General features: G+C 44.0%; 1 pseudogene; it reads left to right on the plus strand.

Moving 5' to 3' along the window:
* Nucleotides 1-212: 212 nt before the first annotated feature.
* Nucleotides 213-1,729, plus strand: LOC103633721 (luminal-binding protein 3-like; annotated as a pseudogene).
* Nucleotides 1,730-17,590: the final 15,861 nt, after the last annotated feature.

Here is a 17,590-nt window from a genome sequence, read left to right on the forward strand (position 1 = left end):
CATGCAAATTTGTGTTCTCCCAGGAGGTAAAAGAATGCGCCATATCTTGCATGAGTTTGGTGGTCTCTACTTTTGGTGATGGTCTTGAAAGAGAATTACCAGCATGCCTTCCCATACTCGTTGACAGGATGGGTAATGAAATTACAAGACTTACAGCTGTCAAGGTAAGTTTTTGACTGCTTGCATTTGATAACAATGCTTAATTGGAGGTTTTAAAGGATACTGCTGAAGCGTACCTTGGCAAGAAGATCAACGATGCTGTCGTCACTGTCCCTGGTTAGTAACTGAACCATTCTGCTGGTTACCTCTAGTAGTTGTTAAGTAAAAATGTGGTGGCTTACTTCCTTATGTTTTGTTTTTTGCAGCATACTTCAATGATGCGCAGAGGTAGGCAACCAAGGATGCTGGTGTCATTGCCGGCCTCAATGTTGCTAGGATCATCAATGAGCCAACTGCTACTGCTATTGCCTATGGTTTGGACAAGAAGGGTGGCGAGAAGAACATCCTTGTCTTTGACCTTGGTGGTGGTACTTTTGATGTCAGTATCTTGACCATTGATAACGGTGTGTTTGAGGTGCTGGCCACCAATGGTGACACCCATCTTGGAGGTAAGAGAATTTTTCGATTAATAGCTATCCTATGCACTACGGCAATAAAATACTTCTGATCACTGTACTGTTATATTATTTTCAGATGCTTGTGTTTGATATATTAAAACTCATGATGACGCCATGTATTCATAGGATTTGTTGATCTGAATCTGAATGGTTAATGTTGCCAGATATATTGATATAATTATAAAGGCTATCTGCATTCAAAGTTTATGATGCATGCATACCTTGAATCTGCACTGTGTATTTAGAAGTTACATGGACACACTTGCTTTTACTGTTGAGCACATTTCCTGTGAGCTTGCATATCTATTTCTGACCTGAACTGTATCACCTCTTCATTCAGGTGAGGATTTTGACCAGAGGATCATGGAATACTTCATCAAGTTGATCAAGAAGAAGTACAGCAAGGACAACCGAGCTCTTGGGAAGCTGAGGAGGGAAGCTAAGCGTGCCAAGAGAGCCCTGAGCAACCAGCACCAGGTCCGAGTTGAGATCGAGTCCCTCTTTGACGGGACCGACTTCTCGGAGCCGCTGACCCGTGCTAGGTTTGAGGAGCTGAACAACGATCTGTTCCGCAAGACTATGGGCCCTGTCAAGAAGGCCATGGAGGACGCTGGCCTTGAGAAGAGCCAGATCCACGAGATCGTCCTAGTTGGTGGAAGCACCAGGATTCCCAAGGTCCAGCAGCTCCTAAAGGACTACTTTAATGGCAAGGAGCCCAACAAGGGTGTGAACCCTGATGAGGCTGTTGCCTTTGGTGCCGCGGTGCAGGGAAGCATCTTGAGCGGTGAGGGTGGTGACGAGACAAAAGGTTCGGTGCTCTTTCACTAGTGCTATAGCTGGGGGTTTTTTTCTTGTATGTGGCCATCCTGCTTACATAAGTGTGATTTTGCCTTGATGCAGATATCCTCCTCCTTGATGTGGCTCCTCTCACCCTGGGTATTGAGACCGTTGGTGGAGTCATGACCAAGTTGATCCCGAGGAACACTGTCATCCCGACCAAGAAGTCGCAGGTGTTCACCACCTACCAGGACCAGCAGACCACTGTCTCCATCCAGGTAAGGACGCGCATCCTGCCCCTGTCTTCTCTGCATTGTCAGCTGCTTGCTTGGTAGTAATGACCTGTTTGTTTTGTCTCGTGCAATGCTTGTTTATGGCATATTTAATATTAAAGAACAAATGCGGAAACACTTGATTAAGGATATCTAATATTGCATAATTTAGTCATACCAATTTCTGTCTGCTTATGCATGAGAATATGTTGTCTAATTTTTGTTTATTTCTTATTTTCTTCTGTGGTACCTAAACTATTTCACTTGACAAGCATTTTCAGTTATTGCGAATTCACCTCTACTTATTGATCTCTCGTGTGTCCTAGATCATGTTGTTTCTGAGCTCACAGCTTTCCTTCGTAAGGTACTTGCATAGTCTAGTTGATGTTTAATGTGCCTGAACTGCAGTTGCAGTCATAAAGCTCAAACAATCTTGAGCATTTGGTTTTACATTATATTCTCTGGTTTCTGTTTTTGTGATTTGTGTTCTGATGATGCAAACACTTCCATTTTTATGTTACTCCTGCACAAGTTTTCCTGCACAACCAACTGTCTTTTGAATTCTTTTTGTTATTTGATTGGATGGCCGGACCGCGTCGACGCTCCCTCGCCGCTGGGGTCAACAGAGACGAACAGCCGGGGTTGCTGATGTCTTATCATATTGCCACAACTGTTTGCTCCTTTGCCAAGTTTATATACGATGTTATAACCTTTTTGGCTGGAAGGACAATTGGGTGTTTTCTTTATCATTTGCCCCTCTCTAGAAATTGTTACATGTAGCATTTCCTGTCCAAACAGGGCCTATTTAGCATTTTCAGGTTCTCGGTTTTATTTTGTAACAGATTCCAGGTTTCCAGCACTCAGTACCACTATTTGGATAAGCATATTGTGCCTTTTAATGTTAGCAACATTTATTGTTACTCCAAGATCTATTCTAATTGCCAACGCTTTTTTTATAAGCAGTTCTGTAGTTATTGATGGTATTCATGTTCACTGTCAGGAAGAGGAACTAAAAAGGGGCGAGCTGGAGGCTGACAAAGACAAAATGATGAGAGAGTATAGAGCTCAACTGGATGCTTTGGACTGTTAGGTGGGTTTGGATGTATCATTCAACACAAATTACTTCTGAAGGTTGAGCGAGCCGTTTACCATGGTGTTCTCAATATGATGCTCAGTTGTTAAGAGGGTCTGGTCAAGTTGTGTGGCTTCCAAAAACTTTGTAAGCAACTGGTAAGTCATTGTTAAATCGCTGTACCTTGGAGGATTTGATGCCATATATTTGAGACATTGAACTACTATATTTATGTTAAGACTTTACATACGCAGTTTAGTGTTGTGAGAGTTGTTTTGTTGTGACATGCTTTGGACTATTAGGTGGCTGAATTCTGAATTTTCAGATTTGGAATAGCGTCTAAGTCTGAATTTCCAAAGTAGTTTCTTGGACAGTTAACATCGCAGATCCTTTGCACGATGCATCATTTTAAATAACACGATGCTGCGTCTTGAAATGAAGTCTGTTTTCACTCTCATGTTCATGTTCATGCACAAATATGGAAGCCACATTTTGTGTTTATCATGCTTTCCTATATCTTTATGTACATGTGATTTAATGCTAGTTGTGTATTTATGAGAATTTTGGTTTATTTTGTAGGATTCCGGCTCTCATCAAGTGACTCCTCCCCCTCACGTTGACTTTGCGGACAGATGTCTCAATTCTAGTGGTGGAGCTACGAACAACAATCCGATGTCCTGATTGAGAGCGATGGAGTTAATGTTTGAACTTGTATGTTTGAACTTATGAACTAAAAATGTGAACTATGGATGTGAACTTGTGTGAATTTGTGAACTTATGTATTTGGACTTATGTGAATTTGTGGACTTATATATTTGGACTTGTGTGAATTTGTGATATGAACATATATCAATGTGTTTGAAATCTGTATTGTATGTGATATATTGTGTTGCATGTGATATTATGTGTGTCTAATTTTTCATTTTTGTATTTTTTATTTTTTTCTGGGAAAGGGTTAAGAACGTGGGTACCCACGTTCTTAAGGTTAAGAACGTGGGTACCGTCGAACTTATTGTGCAGTCCTCGCAGACCCACGCAGGGTTAAGAACGTGGGTGCCCACGTTCTTAAGGTTAAGAACGTGGGTACTGTTGGGGACTTGTTCTCAAATGCTATGGGTTAAGAACAAGGCAACACAGAAGATGTTAATTGTTAAAGTCCTTCGTCCTTCGAAACATTATTTCCCTTAGGGTATAATGGTTTTCGGACGAAGGTTATGAAGGGGACACCTTCATAAATTCATTATATAATGACGAAGGATGAAATGTAAGAAATACAAATGACAACATGCACAATTATGCATTATTATTAAGCATAAACAGGAGTATCATTGAATTACAAGTGTACCTTCAACTGGAAGGAGATGATAGTACAAGCGTGACGCAAAAAGCGAATGCCAAGTCAGCGTGAACAGTACGGGAGTACTGTTCACCTATTTATAGGCGCGGGACACAACCCATACAAAATTACATTCATGCCCTTTACAGTTGATAATAATTCTATAGTAATCTGTTGAGGTCTAAATAGCCTTTTCATCTTTAAGTCGGTTCCACTTTCTGCTGTCACGCCGAAGCTTTCCTGCTCACACCTTCGGCGCTGTATCGACCTTCGTATTATTCTGGTCTGCTGTGATGCCGACCTGAGTCCGAAGATACCTGTTCACACATTATGCTCCAGAAATACTGTTAAATCCTGTTTTTGAGGACCTTCGGATGCCGAAGGTCCCCAACAGTAGCCCCTCGCAATATTAATTTGTTCGAAATAATAAATTTAGATTGCGATATGGACGAAGGCTTTACGCCGAAGGTCCGAAAAAACACCTTCCCTTTGCTAGAATAGCAACATTCACTGACAAGCGGGGTCTTTCAATTTTCAACGCTCTTGGCGTATAAATACAGTCATACCGCAAACTCATTTGACACGCTCTCTGGCCAATTGCTCCTGCTCACTCAATTTTTAGCTCTTGCGCACTAAGATTTGTTAAGCCTTTAGTTTTGAAGCTTCGGCTTTGAAAATAGTTTTTAGTGTCTCCGAAGATGTCTGAGGATAAGAAGACTGCTGCTGAGATGAAGCTGAGCCTGGACGAAGAGAAAAACTTAGGGTTTCTTATAGCGATGTCAAAGACGAATACAGAAAAAATCACCAAGGAGATTCTGGAAGGTTTGTCTGAAGATACTGGTGACAGTGACAGCTATGATGTTGACAGTGGTGGTGAGGACTCCGAAGATCGTCCCTGGCGACCAAGCCATTCAGTTTATGGTAAATCAACTATCAAAGAGAATCATCTTGTCAACATGAGAGGAAGGTATTTCCGGGATTTATCCATTGTGAGGGCCGACGAAGGGGAAAAAACGTGCCCACACCCTGAAGAAAATGAAGTCGTAGTGTACCGAAGCTTTTTGAAAGCTGGACTGCGATTTCCCTTGAGCAGCTTCGTCGTGGAGGTGCTGAAAATCTTCGAAGTCTATCTTCACCAACTTACCCCCGAAGCAATCATAAAGCTGAATATCTTCGTGTGGGCCGTGAGAAGCCAAGGTCTGCAGCCTGATGCAAAAAGCTTCTGCAATATACACGAATTATCATACGAAACAAAACCTTGGGGTAAAGAACAGTATCACAATAATTTTGGCTGCTACAGTTTCGTTTCCCGGTCCGGGTCAAGCTGCCCCGTGCCAACCTTTCGGAAGAGATGGCCCGGAGATTGGATGACAGAATGGTTTTATGTGAAGAATGATCTGACAGTACGAGAAGATATCAAAGGTATAATCATGCGCCCTATTTGGCAAAGCTTCGGCCTTCGGAGGCCGAAGGTTGAAATGAATGAAGCTGCCGAAGAATGCCAGAGGGCCTTCGGCGCAGTCTGCTCTTTCATTGGAACGAGAGACTTAGTACAAGAGCATATCGCCTTCAGGGTATGGCCGCTCGCGGAGAAATGGGAAATGCCACAAGAAACCGTAAAAGAGGCCGACGAAGGTGGACTTATTAGGTTGAAGTACACTTTTAAATTTGGAGATAAATTCGTTGAGCCAGATGATGACTGGTTAAAAAGTATTGAAAATTTAAGTGATGAGCTGCTTGGGGCTTACTCGAAGGCCGAAGACACTGCAATGTCAGCAGCCTTCGGAGGCCGAAAAAAGAAGAGGCTGAATCGGGTATTTGATGCAATCGGATTTGTCTACCCTGACTATTGCTATCCCATTCGAAGGCAGAAAAGAAAAAACACAACCTCTGCAAAAGAAGAAGCTGCAACTGCTCCTAGCGAGCCAGAACCGAAAAGAAAGAAGATAAAGGTCCTTACACATCGGCCGCGCTATATTGAACCAGCTTCGGTGCCTGAGTTTACCGGAGAAACTTCTTCGGCCACCGAAGCTAAAAAACCAGCCGAGCCAACCTTGCTGCCAGAAGTCGCAGAAACGGCCGAAGTGCCAATAAAGATAGAATTGGAAAAATCAAAGACTTTGTTATCAGAAACAAAAGAGAAGGCCGAAACGCCGTCTACAGAAAAAATGGAAGAGGTAAAAGAAGCAACTGAGGGATCCAAAACATCAGAAGTTTTGAGTCCTGCAGCAAACATTGAGACGGCAAAAAATCAAAAAGTGCCAGCAGTGACTCCAAAAAGAAAGAGAATGGCTAATGTGCTGGATGTACTGGAAACGATTAAATCTTCAAGCACACCTCCGCAGAGGGCTGCTGTCATTCCTGAAATAACAATTGAAATTTCTGATTCTAAAGCTCCAGGGCAAGAGACTGAAGCCGAAGCTGGGCCCCCAGAGCCTTCAAAGATAAAATCCTTGGAAAGTGAGGCAGAAAAAATAACAAAGCCAACTTTTGTTGAAGAAACCGGTGTCATTGCCCCCGAAGCATCCCCCAAAATTCGTGATTATATTGTTCGTCATGCTTCGGGGAAAAAACTGTCAGAAAAAGAAGAGCAAGAGGCCCAGCACTACGCCCAAAAACTGAAATATCCAAAAGGGGCGTTAATATTCAATGGCAGTGGAGAAGAAGACTTCTTGTATTGTCTCCCCGACAGCAAGGAGATTTCTGTCTGTCGGGAGATGAGCAAGAGCTTCGGATTCCCAACTTTAGAAGACGGGCTCTCGGTGCTGTCGAAGAACGATCTGGCCGACAGCCTGGCTTACAATAGCTTAAAGGTGCGACAAATGAAATCCTTGTATTTTTGTTGAGTCCAAAATCTTTCGCTTATTTAAATCTATTGACACACACATATTTCTCTTTGCAGGGCCTGATACTTAGCAATGCCCTCAGGGCACAGAAAGATGCTGAAGACGAAGGGTGTTCTATAGCCCTGAGCAACCTTCGTTCCGAAGTTATTGAACTGAGGAACGAAGGTCTTGAGAAAGATAAAATATTACACTCATTGATAAATAAAATAAAGGCAGACGAATCTGCTTTTAAAGGTCAAGCTGAAGCTCAGAAACGCGAAATTGAAGATCTTCGGAAACAACTGGCCAGAGCCAAGGAAGAACGCATGCTTGAAGAGACAAAGCGAGAACTCAGCGACCAATGGGCAGATCACCTAGAAGAAACTGTTAAAGAGCTTCGGTCGTCCAAAAAGAGATGTTATAACAAATCTATAGAATGTGTTAAAAAGCTGAAGGCTAGCTTCGCCAAGGTCGGCGCATTTTCAAGTGAGGAAAACTTTACGAGAGGCAATCCCGAAGGTCCCATCGAGTGGATCGACCACGAAGCTGAAGCCTTCGAAGAAGTCTTAAATAGCCGTGGAGATATATGTGCCTTTTCTGGCGCCAGAGGAATTGCCACCATCTTGGAGAAGAAAGGCTGCGACCATGTAAAAATTTTAGCACAATCCGAAGCTGCTTTGTCTTTTGAAGATGCAAGAGATCCTTCGGCCGAAGCTAGTATAATTGGTGGAAAATTTTTTACCGATATTTGGGATAATGGTGGCCGAGAAATGGCCGGGGAAATTATTAGAAGAAGTGAAAAGGGAATTCACGATGCTAGAGAAGTAGATGAGGCTGCTGAAAGGAGCGCAGAGGCCGAAGGTCAATTAGGTATTTAACTGATAGTTTTATTGTGTTGTAATCTTAGGCTTTAAGATTTGTTTGCGATTTGTAATAGCACTGTATCCGTATCCTATCTTACTTCAGATCCTGCTAAAGCGTCTTCGGGCCCTCAGCCGAAAGGAGACGACGAAATTAAAAAGATGGCTGAAGATATTATGGACGAAGTCGTCAATCGGCTCCTGAACGAGGCTGCCGAAGTTGTTTTGAGAGAAGATTAAGTATTTTTGTAAAAAACTTCGGAAATGTAATATACTGTAACATTTTGTAACCTCAAATGTAATATACCTATTTTTGTTAGTCAATTCTTTACGATGCATGAAACTTTACACGTACCGCTTTTGAGTCTTTGACGAAAAAACACCTTCCCTTCTTTTCATGCTTCGTGAAGAAAAAATTTATCTTTGTCACAACAATATCCAATGTTCTGATGAATAATATCCAGGCTTCGTGAAAATATTTTCCGAAGCTACACTTCCGAAAATCAATGATGTATCTTTTTTTTGTGACTGATTTCTGAAAGGGAAATGTGCCCTTGGGCCATTTCTAAGTATTTTGGTGATTGAGTGTCAACACAAGTGCTTAAATGTGAATCAATGCTCATGGATGAACAAAGTGCAAATCACAAGTAAAGATATGTTTCTAAGCCTTAGTACATTGGTTTTGTGTACTAATATATTTGTCTAAGTGTTAGAAACAGAGAGAAGAAGAAAAGGAGATTGTTGGCTGTGTACAGCCAACAGGCTGTTTCGGTCTGGGGCACCGGACTGTCCGGTGGTGCACCGGACAGTGTCCGGTGCGCCAGGCTGCCTCGACCTAAAGTAGCCGCTCTCGGGAATTCGCCGACGGCGTACGGCTAAAATTCATCGGACTGTCCGGTGTGCACCGGACTGTCCGGTGAGCCAACGGTCGGCTAGGGCCAACGGTCGGCCGCGGAATCTGCGCGCGACACGTGGTCTGGCCAACGGTCAAAAGGAGGCACCGGACTGTACGGTGTGCACCGGACTGTCCGGTGCGCCAGATCTGCAGCAGTCGGCAACGGTCGACTGCGCTGTTTAAGGAAAGAAATCGGGCACCGGACAGTGTCCGGTGTGCACCGGACTGTCCGGTGCACCCGACGGCAGAAGGCAAGGATGGCCTTCCAGATTTGCTCTCAACGGCTCCTAGCTGCCTTGGGGCTATAAAAGGGACCCTTAGGCGCATGGAGGAGAACACCAAGCAACCTTAGAGCATTCTTGATCATCCACACTCAGTCTTTGCGCATTCGTTTGTCATTCTCAGTGATTCGAGCTCGTTCTAGTGTGAACTTTGAGATAGTCTCTTGAGCTCGTTTCTTGGCCGTGTGTGTGCGCATTTTGCTGTGGATTTGTGTGTGTTGCTTCCCTCCCTTACTCCGTGCTTCTTTGTGAAATCCAATTGTAAGGGCGAGAGACTCCAAGTTGTGGAGATTCCTCGCAATCGGGATTGAGAAAAGAAAAGCAAGAACACCGTGGTATTCAAGTTGATCATTGGATCACTTGAGAGGAGTTGAGTGCAACTCTCGTCCATTGGGACGCCACAACGTGGAGTAGGCAAGTTTTTGTACTTGGCCGAACCACGGGATAACCACCGTGTCATCTCTGTGATTGATCTCTTGTGGTTATTGTGTTTTGACTCCTCTCTAGCCACTTGGCCATACTTGTGCTAACACTTAACAAGTTTTTGTGGCTTAAGTTTTGAAAATTGACAGGATCACCTATTCACCCCCCCTCTAGGTGCTCTCAATTGGTATCGGAGCCGTTCTCTTCAAGAAAGGGACTAACCGCCCGAAGAGATGGATCCGAAGGGGAAGGGAATCGTGATCAACGACAAGGAAAAGGAGTCCTTCGTCAACGAGCCAAAAGATGATAAATCCAACGACTCTGGCTCGGGCCACAGACGTAAAGATGGGAAGAAGAAGAAGACAAGGCGCATCAAGGAGATCGTCTACTACGACAGCGACGAATCCTCTTCTTCCCAAAAGGACGACGACAACGACTACAGGAAGACGGTCAATTCGAACTTTTCATTTGATTATTCTCGTATTCCACATAGTTCGAATTCGCATTTGCTTTCCATTCCTCTCGGCAAACCTCCACACTTTGATGGGGAGGACTACGGATTTTGGAGTCACAAAATGCGTAGTCACTTATTCTCTCTTCATCCAAGCATATGGGAGATTGTAGAGAATGGAATGAAATTTGATAGCTCGGATAGTCCTATGCTTATAAATGAACAAATCCATAGAAATGCACAAGCTACTACTGTTCTTTTAGCATCTTTGTGCAGGGAAGAATACAATAAGGTGAGCGGCTTGGACAATGCCAAGCAGATATGGGACACCCTCAAGATCTCTCACGAGGGCAACGACGTCACCATGCTCACCAAGATGGAGTTGGTGGAGGGCGAACTTGGAAGATTTGCTATGATAAGGGGGGAAGAGCCAACCCAAACATACAACCGGCTCAAAACCCTTGTCAACAAGATAAGGAGCTATGGAAGCACGCGATGGACAGACCACGACGTCGTCCGCCTAATGCTAAGGTCCTTTACCGTTCTTGATCCTCATTTGGTGAATAATATTCGTGAGAATCCCAGGTACACCAAAATGTCGCCCGAAGAAATTCTTGGAAAATTTGTAAGCGGGCGGATGATGATCAAGGAGGCGAGATACGTCGATGACGCGTTGAACGGTCCAATCCACGAGCCTCAACCCATTGCTCTCAAGGCATCAGAAGCAAGGAGGCACTACCAAGCAAGGTGGCGCAAATTGAGGCGGCCGAGCTTAATGATGAAGAAATGGCTCTCATCATTAAGCGCTTCAAGACGGTGTTAAGGGGTCGCAAGGAGCATCCCAACAAGACCAAGACGAAGGGGAAGCGCTCATGCTTCAAGTGTGGTAAGATTGGTCACTTTATCGCTAATTGTCCCGATAATGATAGTGACCAGGAAAAGAAGAGTGGAAAATGGGAAAAGAAGAAGAATTACAAGAAGGCAAAGGGCGAGGCTCATATTGGAAAGGAGTGGGATTCGGATTGCTCCTCGTCCGACTCCGACAACGAAGGACTCGCCGCCACCGCCTTCAACAAGTCATCCCTCTTCCCCAACGAGCATCACACGTGCCTCATGGCTAAGGAGAAGAAAGTAAGTACTCGAAACTCTACTTATGCTTCTTCTAGTGAGGATGAGTCTAGTGATGATGAAATAGACTATTCATGCTTATTTAAAGGCTTAGATAGATCTAAGATTGACAAAATTAATGAATTGATTGATGCTTTAAATGATAAGAATAGGCTACTAGAAAAGCAAGAGGATCTCTTGTACGAAGAACATGATAAGTTTGTAGAGGCTCAAAAATCCCTTGCATTAGAAATTAAGAGAAATGAAATGCTTGCTTGTGAATTGTCTACATGCCATGATTCAATTTCTAAATTAAAGAGCATTAATGATGACTTAAATGCTAAACTAGTAGAAGCACAAAAATCCAACTCTTGTGTTGAACATGTTGAAATTTGCACTAGGTGTAAGGATGTTGATATTAATGCTTGTAGTGAACACTTAGTTTCCATTTCAAAATTGAATGATGAATTAGCTAGTCTTAATGCCCAACTTAAGACTAGCAAGAGTGAATTTGAAAAACTAAAATTTGCAAGGGATGCCTACACTATTGGTAGACACCCCTCAATTAAGGATGGGCTTGGCTTCAAGAGGGAAGCCAAGAACTTAACAAGCCATAAGACTCATATCTCCACCAAGGAGAAAGGGAAGGCTCCTATGGCTAATAGTGTTAAGAAGAATCATGCTTTCATGTACTATGATAGAAGATACTCTAGAAATGCTTTTAGGAGTAATGATGTTTTTTCACATGCTTATGACTCTTATGCTATGACTGCTTCTAGTTCTCATGTTATGCATGGTAGAAATGTGTTTAGAAGAAATGTTGTTCACCAAATGCCTAGGAGAAATGTAGTTCATAATGCTCCTAGGAAAGTAGTGAATGAACCTTCCGAAATTTATTGTACTCTAAATGCTTCCTTTGCTATTTGTAGAAAGGATAAGAAAATTGTTGCTAGGAAGTTAGGGGCAAGATGCAAGGGAGATAAAACTTGCATTTGGGTCCCTAAGAATATTTGTGCTAACCTTGTAGGACCCAACATGAGTTGGGTACCTAAGTCCCAAGCCTAAATTTGCCTTGCAGGTTTATGCATCCGGGGGTTCAAGCTGGATTATTGATAGCGGATGCACAAACCATATGACGGGGGAGAAGAAGATGTTCACCTCCTACGTCAAGAATAAGGATTCCCAAGATTCAATCATATTCGGTGATGGGAATCAAGGCAAGGTAAAAGGGTTAGGTAAAATTGCAATTTCTAATGAGCACTCTATCTCTAATGTGTTTTTAGTAGAGTCTCTAGGTTATAATTTGCTATCTGTTAGTCAGTTATGCAACATGGGGTACAACTGTCTATTTACAAATGTAGATGTGTCTGTCTTTAGAAGAAGTGATGGTTCACTAGCTTTTAAGGGTGTATTAGACGGCAAACTTTATTTAGTAGATTTTGCAAAAGAAGAGGCCGGTCTAGATGCATGCTTAATAGCTAAGACTAGCATGGGCTGGCTGTGGCATCGCCGCTTAGCACATGTGGGGATGAAGAACCTTCACAAGCTTCTAAAGGGAGAACACGTGATAGGTTTGACTAACGTGCAATTCGAAAAAGATAGACCTTGTGCAGCTTGTCAAGCAGGTAAACAAGTGGGAGGAGCACATCACAGCAAGAATGTGATGACCACTTCAAGACCCCTGGAGCTGCTGCATATGGACCTCTTCGGACCCGTCGCCTATTTGAGTATAGGAGGAAGTAAGTATGGTCTAGTTATTGTTGATGACTTTTCCCGCTTCACTTGGGTGTTCTTTTTGCAGGATAAGTCTGAAACCCAAGGGACCCTCAAGCGCTTCCTCAGGAGAGCTCAAAATGAGTTTGAGCTTAAGGTGAAGAAGATAAGGAGCGACAACGGGTCCGAGTTCAAGAACCTTCAAGTGGAGGAGTTCCTTGAGGAGGAAGGGATCAAGCACGAGTTCTCCGCTCCCTACACACCACAGCAAAATGGTGTGGTAGAGAGGAAGAACAGGACGCTAATCGATATGGCGAGGACAATGCTTGGAGAATTCAAGACCCCCGAGTGTTTTTGGTCGGAAGCCGTGAACACGGCTTGCCACGCCATCAACAGGGTCTATCTTCATCGCCTCCTCAAGAAGACTTCGTATGAACTTCTAACCGGTAACAAACCCAATGTATCTTACTTTCGTGTATTTGGGAGCAAGTGCTACATTCTAGTGAAGAAGGGTAGAAATTCCAAGTTTGCTCCCAAAGCTGTAGAAGGGTTTTTATTAGGTTATGACTCAAATACAAAGGCGTATAGAGTCTTCAACAAATCATCGGGTTTGGTTGAAGTTTCTAGCGACGTTGTATTTGATGAGACTAATGGCTCTCCAAGAGAGCAAGTTGTTGATTGTGATGATGTAGATGAAGAAGATGTTCCGACGGCCGCTATACGAACCATGGCGATTGGAGAAGTGCGGCCACAGGAACAAGATGAACAAGATCAACCATCTCCCTCAACTATGGTGATACCCCCAACTCAAGACGATGAACAGGTTCATCAACAGGAGGCATGTGATCAAGGGGGAGCACAAGATGATCATGTGATGGAGGAAGATGCGCAACCAGCACCTCCAACCCAAGTTCGAGCGATGATTCAAAGAGATCATCCCGTCGACCAAATTCTGGGTGACATTAGCAAGGGAGTAACTACTCGATCTCGATTAGTTAATTTTTGTGAGCACTACTCCTTTGTCTCTTCTATTGAGCCTTTCAGGGTAGAGGAGGCCTTGCTAGATCCGGACTGGGTGTTGGCCATGCAGGAAGAGCTCAACAACTTCAAGAGAAATGAAGTCTGGACGCTGGTGCCTCGTCCGAAGCAAAATGTTGTGGGAACCAAGTGGGTGTTCCGCAACAAACAGGACGAGCACGGGGTGGTGACGAGAAACAAGGCTCGACTTGTGGCAAAAGGTTATGCCCAAGTCGCAGGTTTGGATTTCGAGGAGACTTTTGCTCCTGTGGCTAGGCTAGAGTCCATTCGTATCTTGCTAGCATATGCCGCTCACCATTCTTTCAGGTTGTTCCAAATGGATGTGAAGAGCGCTTTCCTCAACGGGCCAATCAAGGAGGAGGTGTACGTGGAGCAACCCCCTGGCTTCGAGGATGAACGATACCCCGACCACGTGTGTAAGCTCTCTAAGGTGCTCTATGGACTTAAGCAAGCCCCAAGAGCATGGTATGAATGCCTTAGAGATTTCTTAATTGCTAATGCTTTCAAGGTTGGGAAAGCCGATCCAACTCTTTTTACTAAGACTTATAATGGTGATTTGTTTGTGTGCCAAATTTATGTCGATGACATAATATTTGGTTCTACTAACCAAAAGTCTTGTGAAGAGTTTAGCAGGGTGATGACGCAGAAATTCGAGATGTCGATGATGGGCGAGTTGAACTACTTCCTTGGGTTCCAAGTGAAGCAACTCAGGGATGGCACTTTCATCTCCCAAACGAAGTACACGCAAGACTTGATAAAGAGGTTTGGGATGAAGGACGCCAAGCCCGCAAAGACGCCGATGGGAACCGACGGACACACAGACCTCAACAAAGGAGGTAAGTCCGTTGATCAAAAAGCATACCGGTCAATGATAGGTTCTTTAATTTATTTATGTGCTAGTAGACCGGACATTATGCTTAGCGTATGCATGTGTGCTAGATTTCAATCCGATCCTAAGGAATGTCACTTAGTGGCGGTGAAGCGAATCCTTAGATATTTAGTTGCTACGCCTTGCTTCGGGCTCTGGTATCCAAAGGGGTCTACCTTTGACTTGGTTGGATACTCAGACTCCGACTATGCTGGATGTAAGGTCGATAGGAAGAGTACATCGGGGACGTGCCAATTCTTAGGAAGGTCCCTGGTGTCATGGAATTCTAAGAAACAAACCTCCGTTGCCCTATCCACCGCTGAGGCCGAGTATGTTGCCGCAGGACAGTGTTGCGCGCAACTACTTTGGATGAGGCAAACCCTCCGGGACTTTGGCTACAATCTGAGCAAAGTCCCACTCCTATGTGATAATGAGAGTGCTATCCGCATGGCGGAAAATCCTGTTGAACACAGCCGCACAAAGCACATAGACATCCGGCATCACTTTTTGAGAGACCACCAGCAAAAGGGAGATATCGAAGTGTTTCATGTTAGCACCGAGAACCAGCTAGCCGATATCTTCACTAAGCCTCTAGATGAGAAGACCTTTTGCAGGTTGCGTAGTGAGCTAAATGTCTTAGATTCGCGGAACCTGGATTGAATTGTAGCATACATGTGTTTATGCATTTGATCAGGTTCATTCTGCATTTTGTTGCTTACTGTGGTGCTCAAGTTGTACAAACACTCCCTGGACCTCACAAGTCCGTTGCAAAGTGATGCACATGTTTAGGGGGAGATGTGTTACAACTTGACCCTTTGAGACTAACCATATGCTTGAGTTTGCTTGATTTAGTCTCGAAGGAGAATTGAAAGGGAAAAGGTGGACTTGGACCATGAAATACTTCCACTGCACTCCGATGAGAGGGTAACTTATTCCAAGTTCATCTCTATGATCTTATTGCCTTTGTACTCTTACTTGAAGATTTTGGTGAGGCAATGGGGTTACAGGGCCAAGATTGATCCCGTTTTGGTGCTTGATGCCAAAGGGGGAGAAAATAAAGGCCAAAGCAATAAATGGATCAGCTACCACTTGAGAGATTTTGAAAATAGAAGAATAGAGCTTTTGTTTTGTCAAAACTCTTTCATTGTGTCTCTTGTCAAAAGTTGGCTTCTTGTGGGGAGAAGTGGTGATTATGGGAATTAGAGGGAGTTTTTGAAATCTTTGATCAATCTCTTTTGGAATAACTCTCTTTATGCTTCAACATGTGTGTTTGACTTAGAGATAGAGATTTGAGTTTGATTTGCAAAAACAAACCAAGTGGTGGCAAAGGATGATCCATATATGCCAAAACTGAATCAAAATAAATTTAAGTGTTATTTGAAGTGATTTTGCACTTGTTCTAGTTGCTTTATGTTGTGTTGGCATAAATCACCAAAAAGGGGGAGATTGAAAGGGAAATGTGCCCTTGGGCCATTTCTAAGTATTTTGGTGATTGAGTGTCAACACAAGTGCTTAAATGTGAATCAATGCTCATGGATGAACAAAGTGCAAATCACAAGTAAAGGTATGTTTCTAAGCCTTAGTACATTGGTTTTGTGTACTAATATATTTGTCTAAGTGTTAGAAACAGAGAGAAGAAGAAAAGGAGATTGTTGGCTGTGTACAGCCAACAGGCTGTTTCGGTCTGGGGCACCGGACTGTCCGGTGGTGCACCGGACAGTGTCCGGTGCGCCAGGCTGCCTCGACCTAAAGTAGCCGCTCTCGGGAATTCGCCGACGGCGTACGGCTAAAATTCACCGGACTGTCCGGTGAGCCAACGGTCGGCTAGGGCCAACGGTCGGCCGCGGAATCTGCGCGCGACACGTGGTCTGGCCAACGATCAAAAGGAGGCACCGGACTGTCCGGTGCGCCAGATCTGCAGCAGTCGGCAACGGTCGACTGCGCTGTTTAAGGAAAGAAATCGGGCACCGGACAGTGTCCGGTGTGCACCGGACTGTCCGGTGCACCCGACGGCAGAAGGCAAGGATGGCCTTCCAGATTTGCTCTCAACGGCTCCTAGCTGCCTTGGGGCTATAAAAGGGACCCCTAGGCGCATGGAGGAGAACACCAAGCAACCTTAGAGCATTCTTGATCATCCACACTCAGTCTTTGCGCATTCGTTTGTCATTCTCAGTGATTCGAGCTCGTTCTAGTGTGAACTTTGAGATAGTCTCTTGAGCTCGTTTCTTGGCCGTGTGTGTGCGCATTTTGCTGTGGATTTGTGTGTGTTGCTTCCCTCCCTTACTCCGTGCTTCTTTGTGAAATCCAATTGTAAGGGCGAGAGACTCCAAGTTGTGGAGATTCCTCGCAATCGGGATTGAGAAAAGAAAAGCAAGAACACCGTGGTATTCAAGTTGATCATTGGATCACTTGAGAGGAGTTGAGTGCAACTCTCGTCCATTGGGATGCCACAACGTGGAGTAGGCAAGTTTTTGTACTTGGCCGAACCACGGGATAACCACCGTGTCATCTCTGTGATTGATCTCTTGTGGTTATTGTGTTTTGACTCCTCTCTAGCCACTTGGCCATACTTGTGCTAACACTTAACAAGTTTTTGTGGCTTAAGTTTTGAAAATTGACAGGATCACCTATTCACCCCCCCTCTAGGTGCTCTCAATTTCTCCCTTTTTTCAAAGCGTTCTTCTGTAGATTGATAATGTGTCCACCTCTTGTGCCATGTGCAAAATGATGTATGATGCTTATGCTATGCGAAATGATGCGATGATGTTATGTTATGTGAGATGATGTTTATTCTGAAGATACATACGCATCCCTGCAATGAAACACAATCTTTTATAAGCCTCCCTTAGGAGCTTCTTCGCCTTTTACTTCAGCGGAATCAGCGTTTATTTTTCGCTGTAAGCCTCCCTTAGGAGCTTCTTCGCCTTTTACTTTCAGCGGTATTCGCGTTGACTTTTCGCGCTTCACCTTTTACTTAGGCGGTATCAGCGTTGACTTTTCGCTGTATGCTCTGCATTCCCTTTGGAACGACTTTGGAGCAGGAAACTTACACTGC

Source organism: Zea mays, chromosome 7, assembly GCF_902167145.1.
Source record: "Zea mays cultivar B73 chromosome 7, Zm-B73-REFERENCE-NAM-5.0, whole genome shotgun sequence".
NCBI classification, from domain to species: domain Eukaryota; kingdom Viridiplantae; phylum Streptophyta; class Magnoliopsida; order Poales; family Poaceae; genus Zea; species Zea mays.